We start from the raw sequence: 15266 nt of genomic DNA on the forward strand, positions 1-15266 counted from the left end.
GGGTAAGACCTCATATGCTAAAGGGTCCTTCAAAAGTGGCGCCGAGATGCCAGTAGTGAATAATTTCTAGACCGTACCTTTTTGTATGCCATCTTAGACATTTGGCAAGTAAACAGATGTGCATTTTTACACGATAGAACAACGCGTTAAAATTATTGAAAGGGATTATGAAAATGTTCGACTTTAAGCGAAAAACATCGGAAAATTCGTAATTTTTTTGGTGAAATAATCGTCCGAATGAGTCGATAATTCAAACGTTGGTGAAAAAATGTCCAGAAACTGGTTCTGAAGAGAATAGTTAAAGGACTGGCAGACCAAAAACTAGATGTTGAAAATTTTACTATGATAGCCCAAATCAATGCTGATTAACCTTCAACAATGTTATCGTGACGTTCTCAACAATTAGGCATTCATGAATCGACTGTTTGGCGGATTTTACCTACAGACGTGCTCATGGTGGATATTTAAATGATGCCATTTTTTATTGATAATTGATGAGAGCCGTATTTGGTATTTTGAATGAAAGTTGTGAAACCTGAAAGAATCTAAATTTTTTCATGTTAATTCAAAAATAAATGTAAACACTTTTTCTATCACTCATTCCTTTTGAATTTCATATTTGGTATGTTTTTAAAACATAACAAAAACAAAAACATTTGTTTCCAGAGGAGTGGAACACCTTAGTTTAGGTTAGTGCTGCTGATCTGCAAAAAGATCTCACTTAGACCTCTAGCGCCCATTGTTTTGCCAATGCTACATAAGTCAATGGCCACCCTTAAGTCTGTAGAAACAATTTGTAATGCTCATTTGATTTTTTCATTAAGTGAAAGCAAATATTATGCCACTCTCCGCAAACTCATTATAAAATATGCAGGTTTATTGCACCGCCCATTTAAACATAAATTTTTAAAGAATGCTGCTAAATTGGCAGTGCTTAAAGCTCTGTTAGCCGGTAGACATAATTTTACATTTTACCAATTTACCCCATGGTGAAAAGAATGCAACCATTATGTTACTTTGTTACCGTCTGGACAAAAATGATTGAACGAAGGTGTGAATACGTGTAAAATAGGCAAGCACATTTCTGCTGCCGAATACCCTATGCCGTGGCAGCCGAAGTTATTTTCACAATTTTGCTTCATATAGCCAAACTCCATGGTGAAAAGATGTGAAAGGTGAGCTCTTTAACAGACCATTATTCGGCTCTCAGCGAATTTGGCAGAATCAGCTGATGGATTGACGTCACTTGAGGTGTACAAAAAAACAAGGATTATGTTGGTGATATATGAAAAAAATCGGTGTTTCTGGTTGACGTCGTGCTGAGTAACGACCTCTAAGTTTCTATGAAAACAAAGTAAAATAGAAACTCTTAGCCTGATTTAAGTCCGTCTCGTTCCGGTAACATAGAACCAACTGTCGCAGGAACGCGCCTATTTTCGTCAACAATTTGTATAGAGTCGGTGCCCTGTACTTCGGTACTGAATGAATTTAGCTTGCATTCATTATACATTTTCATACCTATTTACTTTAACAAGAATACTTTGTTGCCTTTTTGTATATTTTGTGCTTGTATCTTTTCGGCTGTCACATATTTAGAAGCCAAAATATATAATCGATGCGCCGCTGACACGTTTCTTAATTTGGCTGGGTGACTATGTGTAGATACAAGTGTATAAATATATATAATGCATATATGGAACGCAGAATAATAGCAGAAATGTAGGAGAGAGGCTACATTTTTTAGGTGCATTCAATTGAGATTAAGTAAAAGTGGACAACGCAAATGACGTGCCTACTCTGCACACATACACACAAATTTAATTAGTCAGTTGTACAGACCCAGTCCAACGCTATCTTATCTGCGCCAATAAGTGCTTATCCTGCGTATGTGTGTGCGCAAAGTAAGATAAAAAAAAAATTTTATTTAAATTTACTGCCAAGCCTCAAAGATAAGAAATCTCCCAGTGTAGGTAAAGAGATTTTATGCAAATTTCGACACAACATGCACTCTCATCTAACACATGTCTTGCCATGGCATGCAATTTAGCATTGATACTTATAGGGTAATCTAAGAATTTGGGTAACAAGACTTTTTTTAATAAACTTAATAAAAGCAAATATGTGACATTTTTATCAATGAACTTTTTTCATTTTCCAGATGGAGCTAACTATTCAATCATCTGTGCAGAGCTGCTAAGTTTTCGGAGAAAAAATTTGGTACAAATACTTTTGGCCGACTTCGATTAAATTCAACATTACACCAATAAGAGTTTTGCAGAAATTGAAAAAAGCGAAAGTCTGTGAACTGAAATATATGGCGAATGCATAAGAATTTCCCGGCTATCAGATTTTGCAGCTTTTGTAAGTGATCTGCGGTTGTCATAATGCACACGACGCAATTCCTTATGAGCAATTCTCGTCGCTAGAATCGAATTGTTTATTCTAGTCTCACCAGTTATGAGTAGTATGGATCAAAAATGATTGTGTGATCAGGCAGTAACAGCTCGCAATAATAAATATCCTTCCGTTCCCACAAAACTACCTCCCTTGACGATAACTTCGATTTTGATACCATTTTGGATTCGTCCATGGATTTTATTTACTTATACATTATTGTGTTGTTTGATTCACTTCTTAATACCAATAGTCCTTCACGTTAAAAATCCAAGTGAAACGTCGGTTCATTCAATTTTTCACATTTAATTCGTTTTTTATTTTCTTTTTTAATTCTAGTTTCTTATTACATCGAAATTTTTGCAAATGGTTCCTAACTATGATGGAAGTTTAGTTTCCAAGTCTTGTATATTTAAGTTTCGGTCTTCCTCAATTGTTGTCTCCTCAATTATTTATTAATTTTTTCAGTGATCGGTCGACTAGAGTGAGATTTATCTTTAACAACTTTGTGGGGTGGATTTGTGGGTGACGACCGAACAACGACAAAATTACAGTTGTGCTAACCGCTTCATGCTGCTAATGAAGTTCATAGGGGGGCTAATATCAAAGTCTGCTATATCAGTAGGCGTAGCAAAGAAGGGAGAGCCAAGATGCCGAAATCATAGCGCGTCGATAGCAGAAAGTCTAAGGTCGGTTTTACGTTAGTGGAACGAATTTATATCCGGCCCAGAACTGCCACTTCAGCAGCAATCCCTAAATATTTATGGTGAAAGTTTATGCTGTTACAATAACAATACGCTGAGTTGATTCCACCTCATGCAGCTGACGCAAAAAGAGCTCGAAGTAATGCCGAGTCTCACAACCTGCATATCTCGTAGACAATGTCATGTAAGGGTAAATCCCTCGAGCGCCTCTAATGCATCCGTGGGCAGAAGGATCAGGCGATCTTACAAGTTTATGTACTTGCCAGAGTTGCCGCGAAGACGTTTCCAGAAGTAGACCACAAGTAGTTCCTCTCACTTCGCGAGGAAATTATCTCACAGGACGCAGGTCTAGCTAACTTAATTACTTAGAAGTTTTCTGCAAGCCACTGTAACCATTCACCGAGATGAGCCTAATATCAAAGAACTCGGATGCAATCGAAAGTGAGGTCAGGGGTTCCCCTATCAGTTCCGAGCCCAAAATGAAAGAACTCAAGGTCCTGATTTCCGCACAGTTGTCGCAGTAGATATTTACTTCTACATCTGCTGCAAATTGATCGAGAAAGACTGAATAAAGTATAATTAGGGGTTATATAATATTTACAAGGATCTTTCAGAATATATAGGGGTTGGCCATATGTATACGGTTTTGCTGTACGGTATTACATCCCAGATTGTTATTGGATTAGATTAGATAACTTATTTTGTGGCCTCTGCTCATCACAGTATCTCATGTAGACCAGTTCCCTTAGAAAAATCTTAGGCTACCGCTTGGTTGGATGCAGCAAACGTGCCAGATTGCTATATTTTGCATTGAAATACAAGCGAGGCTTGATCTGGATGATCTGGAATGTGAAAACGTCAAAATTGGATATGATTACTACTGAAATTCAGAGTGGAGACAGCTTCAAAAGCGCGTACGCCCATTTTCAGTCATAATTATCATTCCACCACACTGCACCTGCATTTGTGGTATTCCAGGCAATAAATTCAATAATAAATTTTTCATTGCAAATCAGACTACTAGACTACAAATTACTAGCGCATCAAAGTACCGAAAATAACGGGTTTCGTTCAGTAGATTCCACTCCGCCCACAGGAACTGAGAACATAGGTACATATATGCTCACATTGTGGCAAATTTCGCGCAATGATATTGGCCCTTACAAGATAAAATTAGCTCAAGAAGTGAAGCTTGTTGACAATTTGAAGCATCGAAATTTCTCCGGTTGAGCTCTGCAAAAGTTGTGTTATTCCCTTATTGAAACCTCCTGAATATTACAATCGAGTAACTCGAGTTTACCACAAAGTGCCATGAGCTTGAGTGTGTCCCATAGTGGACAACCGCTACAACTAACTAGAATTAAAAGTTATATACCTGCAAATATGTTAGCGAACTTTTTAGACTACCCAATAGCTTTGTTCTAACGAATTACTGAATTGTCTGGATTCACTGCGTGACACCAACTTATTTGCTAGCGAAGCGGATATAGGTATGCACATACATACATATGTTATGTAGCATGAAGAAGTAAAAACCCCCAAGGTGTGTCCAGCCAGTTCATGTGCGCGCAAGGAATCCTTAATTACACGCAACTGACGCAAATTTATGGACTGCGGCGGTACGTGAAGAAAAACACAACACTTCTTAATGTTATATAATATTTTAGGAGTTTACTTTTTATTAAGCCAATTTGCATATCACAAAGCAGTTTTTAATAACAAATAGAATCAATCTTTAAGGTGTACTTAATTTATAGTTTATTAAATAAACAACATGCAATTTCACCAAAGGCTGCACCTTCTTGATCAACTGCGAAATTAGCGAATAAATATTTATTTTTGCATCAAACTGCAACTTGATGCCACACCTGCCAATTTTTAGTAAATATTATTAAAAATACATACCTACATATACACATTTTGTTTACTATTTAAAACCACTACCGGATATTATTTTTCTATCCGTTGACAAAACTTGATTGTACAACGTACTGAAATTTTATTTGCCAAGCCGTAAATAACTGAGCAGGGAACCTTATATAATCGACTCACCTTTTGTTTGAAGGGTCAGAAATTCTGAAGTGATTAGTTGATCAATTCGAATGACAAGTTACAAAAGTCACAATAGTGCAATGCTGGCTTTGCTTCGAATTGAAATCAAAAAATAATATTTGTGCTCTTTAAGTATTAGAAATACGTAATCACTGTGAAATTATAAAGTAAATCAATTAAATTGTTTGCACTAATCTCTTAGAGCAAATATTTTGAGGCGTATTTTTCATGAAAGAACTTTAAATACGCTCATAACTTTATAAGTGGACACTATGAAAAATCCAATGCATTTACGAGTAATTTATTTAGATTGGGTTTTCTTTTAACCTGCTTATCTCACAAGCTTAGGAATGATTTATGCTAAGGACTTATATTTTCATTCACCTTTCCATATGCGCCTACACTTATCAAAAACAAAGATATTCTCAATACCATACAACTCTACACTTCATAACCGATTCACTAGATCGGACAGTATGCAGAGACATTAAACGACAATCAACGAGAGTCTGTTACCACTTTCCTAAGCTCACGACCCCCGAATGCCATTATCAGAGTCCAAACACAGCCCTTTGCAGGCGAAAAGCTTCAGCTGTCTCGTGAGACCCGCGTAATTTTGGCTCAATATTTTTCCGTGGCTCCTAGGTGGAACATGGGGGGTTAGTTAATCGGAAAGTGATGCGAATAACTTTAATTCTAACACAGCAACTTCTCTCCAAACGACAACCTTCATCCACTGTCCTAGTTTTCTTGCTCGGAACTTGGTACCCCCTATTTTCACTAACGAGACTTTGTCGTCCGAGACAAGGCGGTATAACCTTCCATCAGGGAGGAACAAATTCCTACGTCTTGCCAGCCTGGTGTCAAAGACGGCAGGCCCGGGCCCAGGCTCGGATGCATAAGTCATTTTAAACTTATGGATTACTGGCTCAATTACGTTCTGAATATTGTATCGCAACAACAACAACAACCACGTTCTTCCACATATAGACAAAGCTCGTTCCATAGAGTCCGCAAACCACAAGGCTCACACAAATATAGGGGGGAGCCTGGTTTATAAGGTCAAAAAAACAATTTTTTTTTTTTCGTTTTAAGCGATTCTTAATATATTTCAGAATATTCACACAAAGTTACAGAGCCTAATCCTACTATTTCCGTAGATACAAAGCCAAAGGTAGGCGAGCGTTAGGTAGTTACGCTGTGACCGGACAGCTATAGTACAAACTTTATCTTCTTTTCGCGACTTTTCATTTTTATGATTTCTTGGAATTGGCGTACATGAATGAAAAAAAACGAATGAACCTTTTGAAACGAATCATAGCTTGTTCCCTTCAGTATTAAATTCTCTTCTATTTGAACTAACAAAATAGATAAAAAAAAAATTTTCAAGATTTTTATACCAAGTTGAAGTGAATTTTTTTTTTATAGAAAGGCATTTTTTTTCTTTAAAACCTCCAAAAAGTTGAAATTTTGGAATTTCTCTCAGTTTTCTTAGTTCCTCTAGAATAAAAAATCATGATAACTAGAAATCCATTTGAATTTTTTGCTTTAGATAAAATTACGAGCTGTATCTTGTACGCCAGTTGGAAACTCCAGCGTTGCAGCGCTCTACTAATTTCTATGTTAAACATTTTTTCCAACTTATTTTAACCAGTACAAAAATTTGTTATACTTTTTAAATGTTCATTAAAAGATAGAAAAAACTTTGCAGTGCTAAATTAATTTTTTTCTTAAAAAAAAGAAAATCGCAAGAAGATGCAACTTTTAGATCTCATAAACCAGGCTCCCCCCCCTAAGTGAATGCTATTCAGAAAATCTCCATCCCTCATTAGGCTTATGCAACGAACAGCTGGATGTTCCATACTCGTAGAAAAGTGGTTATACTCGTTATCCACTTCTCCTCCCTCTAACCACTCTCTCTAAGCTTGAAAAATGCAAATCTATTAATTTTATATAAACTCTTATTTGCATCACTTATTGAATAAGTTGCTTCAAATTCTTGTTCTAGGGTTTAGTAAAACTAAACTTAAATTTTATGATGTGATTGCAATCGAAAATGGGCAGCATGCTTCGTAAAATTTTCGTAGCACTAATTTTAATGAATTAAATAATTTTAATTCTAAAATAAAATGCAGTAGTTTTTAATTCAAAAAAGTGTCTATGTACTACGCAATTTGTCTGCTTAAGGGGACCCGGACTAGAAATTTCAAAAAATCGATTTTTTGTTTTTTCGTTATTTCGAAAGTATAGTATCTTAAGAATATACTGTAAAATATTCATGCGGAAATTCCCAATATTTTAGCTTCCACAGCCCATTAACTAAGTAGAGAGCGGCCAGCGCGCTCCTGTACCTCAAACTGTAAACTCATGTATCTGCGGCCTGGTGCTGTCAAAACACACTATCGTCTGAAATTTTGATATGGTACTAGAATCATATTATTATTTCTATTATTTCGTATTTTTTGATTAAAAAATCTGAAAAAAAAACGATTTTAGAGTGTAAAATTCAAAACCGCGCCATTTTGTCAATTTTTTTTTATTCTAGTACGGGGCATAGGTAACGAGGATGTGGCAACAAAATGGTGCGGAAGCGCTAGTTGGATTCTGGCTGAATCACCACTCTAACAAACCAACCAACCAACGGGGCATAGCTACAGTCATACTGATTAATCCTTTTTTTGGTTTTTGTGTTTCAGATAAATAGAAGAGCAAAAATAGACAACACCGTAAAGGTAACATTTTTCTGGAGGGACAACTTCAGCGCCATTTTTTACATTATTAAAATTAAAAAAAAAATCCATTTTTGTATGTAAAAGAAGTTAAATAAAAAGCCTAAAAAATTTATTTATCGTTTTTCATTTTTTTATTGTAAAAAAAAGGCGGAAAATACCCTAAATTTTCGAGCTCTAGACTCTCAAAATCTCACTCCATCTCGATTCCACAAATTGTAAGCGCACACTAAAAATTTAAAAACAAAAGAAATAAATGATATCAAGTTTAAACGGCGTAAAATAATAATAAAATTTTTCTACTATATAAATAAATTTCACGCTATTGATATTTTTTTTAATATTCGTTCCTTAACATTCAAACCTTTACGCACTTTTTAGTCAACATTTTTTCGATTTCTGTCAGTTTAAGTTTGTGATTGATGATGAATTTATACATAGTCTATACACGTCTATCTTTTTTCATCCGTCCTAATCCTTAGATTTTCTTTGAAATGTTATTGATGGTATTTCCTCCTTGCAACATTCCATAAAAAGTGAATATGCTGATAACGTTCAAATATTTGCAAGCAATACAAATAATGGACTCGTAATTAATTGTTCTTAATTTTTAAGGCTTTTTCGCTATATTTTGTTATTGGCAGTAAGCCAACAATGACAACCGAAAATCTTATTGCATATTCCATACGAGATTAAAAATTTTCTACAGCGCTATAATCGCTTACGTTTTCATTAACACATTTCGTGCCAACAAAATTCTGATGAATTGTCAAATGTTCGCTCGCAAAGAGAAGAGAAAAATATCCAAAATAGTACGTGAACTCGGGCGCCAAATATGCAAATTCACCTACAGCTGATTGACTTCTTGCTTACATACGAAAATGTAAAATAGAGCAATGCGCATTTGGTGTTTTTAGGAAAATTACTGCAAGAACTTGACAAATGGAATATTTACTTATTTCTTGCATATTTAATTTGTTTATTTCAATTTTGAAAACTTTTGAAGGACAATTCGTTTATTTGTACAAATTTGAATGCGCTTTTTGTTAACAGTTTTTGTTGCTGGTAAATTGTTGCGAGTAAGAAATGCCCCCTACTTTGCAAGTACACGAATGCTTAAGGTTAATAACTTGTGATCATAATTAATTATCAAATAGCAGTGGCAGGTGCTTCAAAATAAACTCTGAAACCAAGATAATTGTCAAATAAAAGTATTCATCTAATTTCTTTTTTCACTTCGACATAATAAAAATTATATAAACCTTTTAAGTTTGTCGTTTGTTGTTAAGTAAGTACTAATAAAGCAACTAAATAAACCAAAGTTCACTTGATAAATGTATTTTTTTTATATTTAGATGCCTAACAGAAGTTTGAAACTACAAAGCGGTGGAGGGGGTTTAAGAATGACGAAGAAAAACTTAAACGAGCGCGAAAACAATAGGCTAAGTGAAAGTTGATTTCTTGTGTCACTGCAAGGGATATTAATATGGAAAAGGGTCCAGTGTATTCCACAAATAAGAAAGGCAATGGCAAACCTCCGAGTGTTTTTCTGCAATTCATAAAAATATCTGCCACCTAAGAATGGTGTGCGCGCCAATTATATATATGGGGCATTCTTCGCCAACCGGACACCCCCATCTGCCCAGAACAGTTTTTATAAAAAAAATGTTTCCCTATGCCGAAATAAAAGCTTATGTCATGTACTTTAATTTGTCATGTGGCACTTTTTAAATATTCAAGATGGACCTACTTTTCTAAAGGGATTAATGCATCGATCTCTTCTCGATTTTCCCCGACATTTTTTAGGCGATAATAGTTCTGAAAAGAACTGTTTGACAGGTATTAGATATTAATTTATTCTTTCAGAATTTTTTATAATAATCTCCAGACAGTTTAACGATTAAGACATATACAGAACTTGTGCTGTCAATAAAACTGTTAAACAATGTTTTACGAAGTTTAGCGATATCGACAACAGATGCTAAAAGAACTGTTTGACAGATTTATTTTTAATAGTTTATTCGTTTAGAATTTTCTATAATTTGTTCAAATTATTTCTGTACCGTTTGACATGTGAAATACATCAAGAACTAGTGCTGTTAATGAAACAGTCGAACGTTGCACCAGAATCTCTCTCTCTACTTTTCTTAACAAATTACTACATTTTTTTTGGTGTTTTCCAACATATTTGTCAATATTCGTCGTCCATCTTGAATATTTAAAAAGTGCCACATGACAAATTAAAGTACATGACATAAGCTTTTATTTCGGCATAGGGAAAAATTTTTTTTATAACAACTGTTCTGGGCAGATGGGGGTGTCCGGTTGGCGAAGAATGCCCCATATATATAACCGACCCGGTAAACTTCGTACCGCCTCAAGGCTAAATAGATTATTATATTCTTAAATGTTGGTCAAGAAGTGTTTAGAATCATTTCCCCCTTACATTATTTACAAATGATTGTCATTTCCCCAATTGGTATTGATTTGTCGGCACAATAATATATTCCTGGATCGTAGTGAAATGCTGCTCGTTCCATGAGCTTGCGTCTGCGAGATCGCTCAATTTTATTGTGTCGTACTCGTTGTGGTTATGTTCGATGTGCACGCACTCATTGCATTCTAAGCCTATCCACTTCATTTTCACTCACTCTACAACGCAATTCCGACATACCAATACGACAATTTTCATTATCTGTCTCCCCCGCTGGTCATCAGTGTGATAAGTATATGAGGTAGCTCTTCGCACATTTAATTGCCGTCGACGACCTAAGTCAGGTTGTCTTCTCCTTGGCATAAATTGTAGATAAATAAAATAAAGAAATTTCTCGCACCCTTAGCGGTAAATAGTGTCGCTATCACAAGAAATCAACAAAGTAAAGAAAGTCTTCCCGCATGTAACGGTAAACAACACTATCTCAAAGAAAAGGAAGAAGGAATGCATGCACCCTTTGTTTTTAGAGGAATTAAAGATCGACATATTTATTGGTTGTATAATATTATGGTTGCGATCAGAAATTGTTGGTTGTCAATATCAAATGTCAAATTTCGAAAACAAATGAAAAAAAAACAGAACTGTTCTAATTACATTCACTTTTAAATTTAATTTGATTTTTGAACTATGGGACGTACATCAAATGTTTGACAGGTAGGAATAGTTTCTATGCGGAAAAAATTATTGTTTTTACTATATTTCTGGCTTTTTTTTCTTATTTACTCACTTTTTAAACCTTCCCTGGACTTTCACAAATAATTCAAAACCGTAATTAGCCGGAGCGGATTTTAATATAAATAGCAGAGTAAAATTGAAAGAATGTATCAAGGAGAAAATCTTATAAAAGTCTGATTATTGGCCTTTAAGGGAGGCAGCTCCTCCAGCACTTTCAAATTTTTCATTTTTTTGTTTTTTGCTTTAAAAATACATTTGCAATCTAAAGAATATCTTTTTAATGTTTTAAGCTTAATAGAAAGTCAAGAAAGTCCCTATAAAGTCATTGAAGTGATGAGCGTCGAACGAAAGAGGAGTATGAACAAAAACTTTATTCGCGATTTTCTCGAAATACGTATTTTTCCGCCCTGTCGAATATAATTCAAAAAGTAACCATTAATCAACTTAACATTTTACAGAGATATTCTTTAACATATTGGCCTTTGTATGTACATAATATAGAATTGTATATTAATTATCACTTAAAAATACTGTTTTGATCAATTTGGTTATAAAAAGTGTAATTTTTTGTTTTTTTCATTCAAATTTTAATTTTTTTTCGTTAAAATTAGGTAAGTGCAAAGAGGAATAACTTATTTTAAAGAAAAAATTGTGTCTGGTTGTTTTCAGTCGATTACAAGAGACTGTACTTTCTACGGCGCAAATTAAAGGAGCCACGTTTGAGCAGCTGTATTTTTTTTTTTTTTTTTGATTACAAAAACCTTTTGGTATATTCCCTTAAGCATGAATATTAATATGAAATTTATTTTAAGATAATAAATACTTTCAGTTTTTTGCGAAAAATGATTGAAAAACTCGTTGCCTAGACGAGCTGTCCGCTTTAGGTTAATTTGAAAAATAATAAAGTAAAAACAAAAAACATCTGCAGTATTCAGATTTTCGCCTATAAATGTCTTAAAATCTCACTAATCTCCAGCATATTTAATGTTTTTTTTTTTCGAAGTCAGTGTCCTCTTAAAGCCACATAACGCCAAATTATTCATCAGTCACTTTAATTTAATTTCCTTTATAATTGGTTTAGCCGATGTTGCATCAGACGCCGACTCAATTGTGCGTTGAACAAAACCATATTCATATTCAGAAACCTTTTTATTGCATCATTGAAGGCAACACATATAAAAAGTTATTGAATACATCGAATTGCAAACTAAATTCTATGCCCAACAGTTTGTTAAGCTTCATATACCGACATATAATTGGACTAAAAGCCAAGGCCAGATATCGGGACTGCTGGTAATCTCATTTAGAGATAAACAATAATTTAACCTAGGCCTTTGAACATATTTAATTAAATTTTGAGTTATATAAATTTTATGTCTGTTCCATAATCCTAAAGAGGGCCAGCGAATTCTGTTGTTTAACATAACGAAATCATGGTTCCAATTATTATTATTGCGGTGGGATAATTATTGTATTAAAATCGAATTCTTTGCTTTGCCTAGTACAAAGTACTTAACTCAAATAAGAGGTGTTTATTTGAAAACTTATATTTTATCGGTGGTCATTGAGTAAACGGAAGAGAAAATCGTATACATGTGTAAGTGACCTTGTGTTCGGCCAGCAGCAAAGGATATGCACAAATAGGCTCGGATGTAGAGAATTCAATCAATCTAAACAAAGAGATAATGCAAAAAAGGTTCAAGTCATAAATGTTCATCCATAAAACGTTTCTAACCTTTCCATTGAACTCATCTGTTGAACATTGGAAATTCACCGAGCTAATTGGGCGAGAATTACATTTTAATTAAATAATGAATATTCATGAACACGCTCACGACATACCACCAACTTCGTGAATAACGTGCACAATATAGAATTAATGAATGCTTCGATTATTTTACCAACGGTATGCCAGAAATATGCTAAGTATCTATTTCCGAGCCAGCAATATTAACAAATTCAAAATAAATGCATATAAAGTAGAGAGGCTACTGAAACCGGGGAACACTTTGCTGATAAAAACCTATGTTTAATTAGAAAATGGTTTTTTATTTTCAAAGGAAGTTTGCGAATATATGAAACATTTTTTTCTTACAGCTTTTCATATATGTATATTTAATATTCGTATAATGGTCAAAACTAGGTTGGCAGAGATTTTGATGAACAAATTATTTAAGGGGTTATGAGTAGTCAGAATTTTCAAAAAATTGGATTTTTTGCATTTTCTTAAAGCATAATACCTCAAAAATATTGTGTGAAAATTTGAAGTGAATCCAACAAATACTTTTCGAGTTATTTAACAATTAACAAAGGGCGCTCGGGCGCTCCGTTTTTCTCAAAACTATGTTTTTTGAACTGGTGATCACTGCAACTTAAAAACCGCTTGATAGATTTCAATAAAATTTATACTGCTTTTGAAAAACAAAAACCTCGTGCGTGATTAAAGGATTTTTTTTTTCAAAAATTTCGATTTTTTTAACAATTAATTGTCGGTTTTTTTCGAAAATCTGAAAATTATTTTCTGAGGCCGCCATATTGTTAATTAAAAGAAAAGCTTCGATCAGGCACAGACTATCTATTAATAAAACTAATTTCTCTTCTCCGATCGATTTTAGGTGAATCTCCAAGGACTTGTGACGATCACCGTAAGGGACTTCTGGAGAAACGGGCTCCACACAAACAGCGATAACTTTTACAATTATTTATTTATTTTTTTTTTTTTTGAAATTTCGCTCAAGTCAAGTCGAAACATGTTTTTAGTTTTGTAAAATAAAGCAATTGACTAGCAAAAACAAAATTATTGAAAATCATCATTTTTTCAGGCCTCTAACCCTAACCTCTTCAGTTATTAGCATTATTTTATGTTACTTTTGAATTTCAATCACTTGAAGAATTTCTCTTGTAATTTGTAATATTTGTGCTCTTTGTTAATCTCTATTGAACGGTTAAAAAAACTACAATCTGCTCTCAAATTATGAGTATTGAAATAAATCGCGAAAATCCTATTGACTGTGATTGACTCTTTTTGGCAGACGTTCTGTAAACTGTATATGTACTCAGCTTTTTCACCTATGCAATGCCTATTGTTTAATCAATTAATCATATATTTAAATATATTAACTCGTATGATAAATATGTTCTCTGCTCATTCACGAACTAAACATGCTATTTTAATTAGCTACTGATTTAGACCAGTTGTTCTGGCAACACTGGCTGCAGTAGAAAATAAACAAAAAATGCCGGTACATTGACATTCAGCTAAAAATCATGTCACGCGGCAAAGATATCAGGGTCATTTTTTCATCAAACTAAATGTATATTTAATCTATGTATGTATAAACATATACCAGTATACTATCGCTTGATTTTCAAAGCTTAATAAACGAAACACCATCGCAAATGAGCTAACAAAACACAGTTAACTACCAATTAAAGTATATCGTCCCGCTGGTATCTTACCCGCTATTCTATACATATCACACACAGCACAATCAAAGATAAACGTCAAAAATGCGACGCTGCGCCACTTTAGCGTGAGACGCTTTCGTTTCCTTTTCAATTACATTTCCTCTCACATTCTACCTCTCTCCTTTTTATATAGCTCGACTCTCTTTTTCGCTTCTATATTCTTTATTCAATTTCTTGCACAAACACTAAAAATGGACAACCAAAAAATGGGTGGAATTCCAATTTCACATTTTCACAGCGCTTGCATAGCTACACCTAGCCTACCGCCAAGGCACGAGGGTGCGGCAATAAATGCCTATAGAAAAAATTGCCATATCCACCTTCCTTTCACGGATTTGATGACTAACCACTTGCAAGAGTAATATTTGGTTGAAAATTTTAACTTACACTTCAACTAATCACCACACAACGAATATAATGTCGAAAAGCGTTCTGTTAGATTTTATAAGATGCACATAAAATTGTAACTGATGTTGCAGCGGGCGGGGCGGTTGTAACTAACGGATAACGTTGGTAGTTTTTTTTTTACTTTCTTGTATACTAGAAATGCACACGAAAGTGAATGAAAACTGTCAATGAATGAAACCGAAACCGCAAAAATTGATAATTAACGCGTACTGCAATAGATTTTAGTATTGTACCGATCTATACAGTGGCTAAAATTGAACTCGAAGGAATTGGCCGCAACTAGCTTATTTTAAATTGATGTTAAATACGTGCAGCGCGAACAAAATACTTCATCTACACGCT

The 15266-nt window shown here is 34.2% G+C and overlaps 1 protein-coding gene across 1 annotated transcript in view; it reads right to left on the reverse strand.

Annotated features, from left to right (window-relative positions):
• Positions 1 to 15266, reverse strand: part of LOC129253454 (elongation of very long chain fatty acids protein 7) — a 76041-nt gene extending 60775 nt beyond the window's left edge. The window contains exon 1 of the mRNA XM_054891830.1: positions 14904 to 15266. The gene's annotated coding sequence lies outside the window, so the exon portion shown is untranslated. The remainder of the gene's footprint in view (positions 1 to 14903) is intronic.

Source organism: Anastrepha obliqua, chromosome 1 (assembly GCF_027943255.1).
Source record: "Anastrepha obliqua isolate idAnaObli1 chromosome 1, idAnaObli1_1.0, whole genome shotgun sequence".
Classification (NCBI taxonomy): Eukaryota; Metazoa; Arthropoda; class Insecta; order Diptera; family Tephritidae; genus Anastrepha; species Anastrepha obliqua.